Genomic DNA, 6,744 nt, shown 5'->3' on the forward strand with positions numbered 1-6,744 from the left:
GAACTACATTCCTACCTGCCTTCCCCAGCTTTTCCCCACCACCCCACATGTGCTCTACTCTCTAGACACACTTGACCACTCTCCAATTCACAGCTCATCCAAGATAGCCCATTCTCCCCTCTGTTGAGACCTGTTCCTATTGTTCATTGTCACTGGAACACTCACACCTCCTCACAGCCTACCTGCATTTGCTGCTTGTCTGAAAACTCTCTGATCTCTAACTGAACCTGAGCACTCCGTCATCTGAGCCCCATCACGGTCTCGTACTGTCTCATGGGACTTACCTTGAGCCGTCTGGTTTTATAATTACTTCCCTTCCTCCTGAATTATGTGATTATAAACTCACTGCAAACAGAAACTGTATAATTCATTCTATGTGTCCCTTTAAGGATGAGCACAATATCTTGTATAGTATAGCCATCAGTAAGCATTTCTTTTAAGTTCAAGAAATTTACTGTCTCTTTTTTCTTTTTCTTTTTTTGCGGTACGCAAACCTCTCACTGTTGTGGCCTCTCCCGTTGCGGAGCACAGGCTCTGGACGCGCAGGCTCAACGTCCATGGCTCACGGGCCCAGCCGCTCCGCAGCATGTGGGATCTTCCCGGACCGGGGCACGAACCCGTGTCCCCTGCATCGGCAGGCAGACTCAACCACTGTGCCACCAGGGAAGCCCCTCTTTTTTCTTGATTGATAGTTAAGTTCAGTTAAAAAGCAACCGTCTTCATCAGTTGCTTGTTAACAGTGATGTTACTCATTCTGTGTAAATATAGCATTGATTTTATTTAGTATTCAGTTATAAGTTACAGAGGTCTGTAACTTGTATGTCAGTTTCTCTGTTATAGACCAAAAAGAAGTATCAAGAATTGACCAAAAGCTCTAGAAAGCTTTGAGAGTAAACTCTAGTGGTGCTGGCAGTAACATTCCAGCAGAGGGCAGAAGAGGGCCGAGCGAAGGGCAGTAACCTGTTGGAGGGCTCCAGTATGCATTTGGGAGATCGATGAAGGGAGGAGGGCATTTTAGTTCGTTTTTTTTTTTTTTTGGGCCGTGGGGCACGCAGAACTTCCCCGACTAGGAATCGAACCCATGCCCCCTGCGTTGGAAGCATAGAGTCTTAACCACTGGACCACCGGGGAAGTCCTGAGTTTCCCATTTCAAGGCAGAAGTTTTCCAGAGTTAGAGAATAAGCAAAGCTAGAATGCTCCACGAGCCTCTTAGATCTCAAAGCGATCACAGCCCTGATGTGATCTGTACTTATTCTAAGTTTAGACTGCAGGGGATGAGGATGGGTTGCGGGGGGAGTGGAGTAGAGGGCTCCGTTTCCTCTTACGTAACATCCTGAAGCAACCTTCCTCCTGATTCAAAACTGGCCTAGAAAACCATCTTCCTTCTAAATCCTGCCTCTCCCTGGGAATTCCTCCTAGGGGCAGCTTCCCTATGCTCTCTAAGAACAGGGCCAGTTCGTGAAGCAGCCTTATGTTTTCTTCCGTGGACTGCCCCCTGCCTTACCTGATTCTGGTCAGCAGGTTCTCTGCAGTTAAGGTCTGTCCCACCCAGGTTTTGAAAGGGACCATCATTATTTTCAGGCCCAGATAATGTATATTCGCACAATTTTTTCCCCATACTTTAAGGAGTACATGTTTAAAAGAGAGATTCCATGACAGTTCTTCTTTCTACACGAAGCCCATCTCTGGCCATTGGGGGTCCCTGGGTCTCACTGCTCAAGGCTCTCCCCACCCCCAAAAAGGGTACAGTGTTCCCTCTAGAAACTGCAATGCCAAGCATGTCTGCAATTTTAGTGACTGTCAAAAGAATGCCAGGGGGCCCAACCATATGTGAATAGAGGGAGCAGGGGAATGACAAATAAGAATCTCCTGCTCCTGTGCTAGCTCTCCTTGATCATCTGTACCGAGACCATCGAGCACTGACAGATGCCAGCGCAGGGGCGGATCAGCTACACTCTGCCCTGAGGGGGAACATGGGGCTGACCAACTGCAGCAAAAGAACCATCTTGCTGAGCAGGCTCTTCCCAGGGGACTCTTTGTGACACCTTTGGTTTTCCCCAGTTTTTCCAAAGTCCACCTTGATCCTAAGATCTCTGGAACACTATAAATTATGGACTTTGCTGCAAAAAAAAAACAGAGTTTTTAGGGACTTCCCTGGCAGTCCAGTGGTTAAAACTCCGTGCTTCCACAGCAGGGGACAGAGGTTAGATTCCTAGTCAGGGAAGAACCCACACACTGCGCACGGGAGTGGCCAAAAAAATAGATAAATAAGCTTTTAGAATATCTGAGACTGCTAGTTGCCTGCCTAGGGCCTAGTCTCTCTCCTTCTTTAGTAACAGACCTCAGGGCTATGTGCCAGGTTGTTTGTCTACCTATATAAATATTTAAATAAAATAAATATTTGTTTATCTATAAATAAATTAACTAAATTAACAAGTCTGAGTCTCTGGTGTGGATTGGATGTCACCAGATACAAGTGCAAGCCTTGGGGTGAGGCCTCTTGGAAGGCATGTCTTCCTCTTCCCTCGTCCAGTCCCAGCCTAAACAAGGACACAATGGCTGAAGGTCCAGCTGTGGTCTTGTGAGCCCAGTGGTGAGGCAGAGACAATAGGAGCTTGGGCACTGAGGATCTCTGGAGCCACCACACCAGCCCTGGACTCCTCCCTCCTTATGCTACTTGAGAGAACAGACGCCTGATTTTCTTGGGTCACTGACATTAGCCTCCACTATCAACTGCAGAAGGCAATGCTGACTGATGTTATAACGAACATCACTGCCAGATATTGAGGATAATTAGACAAAAGACGCCCCCTTAGTCTTTCCCCAATCCAGATAGACATAATATTCCGGTTTTATTTTTTTCCCATATTGCCATGCAAACAACCTTAGCCAGAACCTTTAAGGAGTCGGGGTCGGGGGGAGGTCAGGGGAATCTTTTGGCTCTCACCCTAAAACTGGAAGGAGCCCCACATTTTAGCCGCTGGTCAGTGGCCAACATGTGGAGGTATGTTACAGGTGTGTAAGTGAATGATACTTATTACGTGTATAATACGAGTGAGGCTTGATTCCAAATGCTGATTCTAATGGGAATCCACAAATCCACCCTCATCCCAGACAAGTTAAAGGAAACGTCCTAATAATGTTCCTTCCCTTTTTATTCTAATTACAAAAATAATATAAAAACCCATTTAACTACAGAAATCTGCAGATACATACTACAAATGCAGAAAACAGAAGGATATAAAAAAGCACCAATAATTCCACCCAGAAACAGTAACTTTTATTTATTTATTTTTGCGGTACGCGGGCCTCTCACTGTTGTGGCCTCTCCCGCTGCGGAGCACAGGCTCCGGACGCGCAGCCTCAGCGGCCATGGCTCACGGGCCCAGCTGCTCCGCGGCATGTGGGATCTTCCCGGACCGGGGCATGAACCCATGTCCCCTGCATCGGCAGGCGGACTCTCAACCACTGTGCCACCAGGGAAGCCCAGAAACAGTAACTTTTATGCCATGGAAATAACCTCTCGGATCCTTTGAGACAGACAGATGCACATATCAATACATGCATGTATCGTTAGATAGGATCATGCTATAGGTATAATTGTGTAGCTGCAACCCCTGTTCAGGGCATGGCAAATATCTTTCCATTTTATTGCAACAAGTGCACACTCCTCCGTCCAGCTCCACCCAGATACTGGACCTAGAACTGTCCCTCCCATACCGCCACCTCCCTCTCTGTTTCTAGAAGGGCTTCGGAGGTAGTGGAGACCTTCAGGGGATGGCCCTGAGGCCAGGACAGCCAAAGCCACTTCTCTGCACTGTTACCAACTGGTATGGCTTGGGGGAGGGGCAGGCTGGCTGGCTTGCCCCTCGGCATGTAGGCTGTTCTGGCCGACACCAACTACGCAGTGCAGTTCCTGACCCCAGCCCCTCGACTCCCCTAGGATCACATCTCTGCCCTCCTCCAGGCCCTTAGCCCTCTCCAGTGTGCTCCAGGGCACGCCCCCTCCCTGTCTCTGTCTCTCTCTCTCATTGCTCTCCAGACAGAGGTATAATCTCATTGCTCTGCTCCACAGGGCTCTTTCATGTTGGTTCCCTAATAATAAACTAAACGTACACTCTATGTTTCTCCCTGACATATATAGCAGCCCTAACAACCCTGACTCTCCTTGAAGCGGTGCACACACCCCTGATGTAGGAGAGCTCCCCGGGGCAGTCAATACCCCACTGCACCAATAAGTAAGGAAGGGCTGATCTGAAACTGCTGTTGAACAGGACCCTGGGGCATCACCCTGACTCTCTCCACTTGTAATTTCTATGACCTTGGAAACATTAAGTTCAAAGAATTGAAGGAGTTGAGTGTGCTGGGTAGTTTTCAGCCAAGGACATAAACCAACTGTTTTTTCCCTTCATACTGCTGAATGACAGATAGTAATGTTAGGCCACCTTGCCAATGACTGTGCAAAGAAAAGCCCTCTGCATCTAGAAACACAAGAGGAATGTCGGTCCTCCATTCTCCTATGTGAGTCTCAAAGACCTGGGAGGGAAGAGGAATTCTTCTCAAAAAGAACAATGGCTAACATTTACCAAGCACCTATTCTATGCTAGGAACTTTTCATGTATTATCTCATTTAATCCTCACAAACACCCATGATGTAGATACTATTATTATCCCATTTTACTGATCAGGAAATTGAGGATGGGGATGTTGACTAACTTGCCCAAGGTCACAAGACTAGCAGTTGGTATACCCGAGAAGTGAACCCAAAAACCTGACTCCAGAGCTCATTCTCTCTCCAAGGTGCAGTCCCCAGGGGAGGATGACCTCTCAGTCAGCCATCCATTTCCAAAGATCAGGTGCTTTGTCCTAAAAAGTTCACCAGCTATTTCAGATTCAGTTGCTACACTTCAGCCTGTTCCGAGAAGTAGAATGTAACAAATATGGGGATTCCAAACATCGGACTTGCATGGACTCAAATCAGATACTTATTTAGGACACGGATGGCAAAGTTCCTGGAAAGGACCAACTGGGGATTTAGGTAAATCACTTCTGAGAACATAGCCCAGGAAAGAATAATAACCCCATGATCCTTATTCCAAAAGAGAAGTTCCAAATTGGAGACAGTTCTTGTGCAAAATGTCAAAATCTTAGCCAAGGCATTCTCGAAGTAATATAGAGGGAGAACTTGAACATTTGGATGTCAAAACTTAGTATAAAGCTAGAGTAACTAAGAAAATGTGTTGGTGCAAGGGTAGAAAAATAGAACAATGGACAGAATTGAGATCTCCCAACCCACACACATAGGGACCCTTGGGTCATGACGAAGGTAGCTCTATGGAGTACCTGGGAATGGACCATCTTTTTAATAAACATGGTGTTGTGGGGAGGAAATGAAATCTTCCCTGTACCTCAAACCATACACAAAAAACACTTCCCAGAGGACTTTAGGTCCAATGATTAAAGGCAACTGAGGAGAAAATCTAGAAGAATATCTTTTTGACCCCAGGTTAGGAAAAGTTCCTTAAACAGGTCATAGATATATTGATAAATTGGACATTAAAGTTAAAAACTTAAGCTCGTCAAAAGATATTCTTAACAAAAGTAAAATGGCAAACAACGAAATGGGAAAAGATATTTTCAACTGTTGACAAAGAATGTCACCTGCCGTATCAGTAAGGCCATCAAGCCATCAGCCACTACTGCCTGGACTGTGCACCCTCAGGGGATACAGGATGGAAGAAAACAGGACACCAGTCCTAGAAAGTTAAGGAGCATATCAAAGGAATGATTTCAGTGAGCCCAGACTCTTGCATCTTCCCATACACAGAAAAGTGCTACATTCATTAACTTGAGATGTCTGTTTTTTCTTTAGTTAGAATAATTTTTGATGTTCTGACCACCTGGTTTTTGTTGCAAAACCTCCTGTGTATCCTGGTTCCTCCCTTACCTCTTTGGAACAGTCCCTCAGAGCTATCTGAGGGACTGTCTCCTGGACTTAAGTCCTCGGTTTATCCACCAAATAAAAGATAATTCTCAACTTTTAGGTTGTGCATTTTTTTTCAGTTGACACAACGCATATCTAGAATAAGGAACTCCTACAAATCAGTAAGAAAAAGAGAAACAACAGAGCAGAAAAGTAGGCAAGAGACTTGAATAGACACATCACAAGGGAAGAAATCCAAACGGCCAACAAATATATGGAAAGGTGTTCAGTCTTGTTAGAAATCCAACACATGTGAATTAAAACCACAATGAGACTAGCTTTATCAAGCCTTTACACCTAACTTCCAATGTATAGAAAACACCAGGGAAGAACAAGTGAGACATCAAGAGGCAACATCAGACAAACGCAGAATGTGACGCTTCTTCAAGACAACTTGCCTGGACATATCCAATGACCTGGCAATTCTCCTCCAAGGTATCTACCCTACTTAAATGTGTGTACTTGAGTACAGGGAGACATCGATGAGAATGCTCAGAGCTGATGTATTCATAAAATCCCCAAATTGGTAACAAGCAGATGTCTACAACTAGGTGGATTTGTAAACACCTGTTGATTACTCAATCCAATAATAGTGACAATGAATTAACTACAGCCGTGTGCAACGACGTGCAGGAACCTCACAAACACTACGTTGGTAAAAGCAGTCAGATACAAAGAACACACACTATATGGATCCACTTCTATACACTTAAATCGTTTGATATAAAAATCAAACAACAGTGTCCATGGATGTCTATTTA

Source organism: Phocoena phocoena, chromosome 9, assembly GCF_963924675.1.
Source record: "Phocoena phocoena chromosome 9, mPhoPho1.1, whole genome shotgun sequence".
In the NCBI taxonomy this organism is placed as follows: Eukaryota; Metazoa; Chordata; class Mammalia; order Artiodactyla; family Phocoenidae; genus Phocoena; species Phocoena phocoena.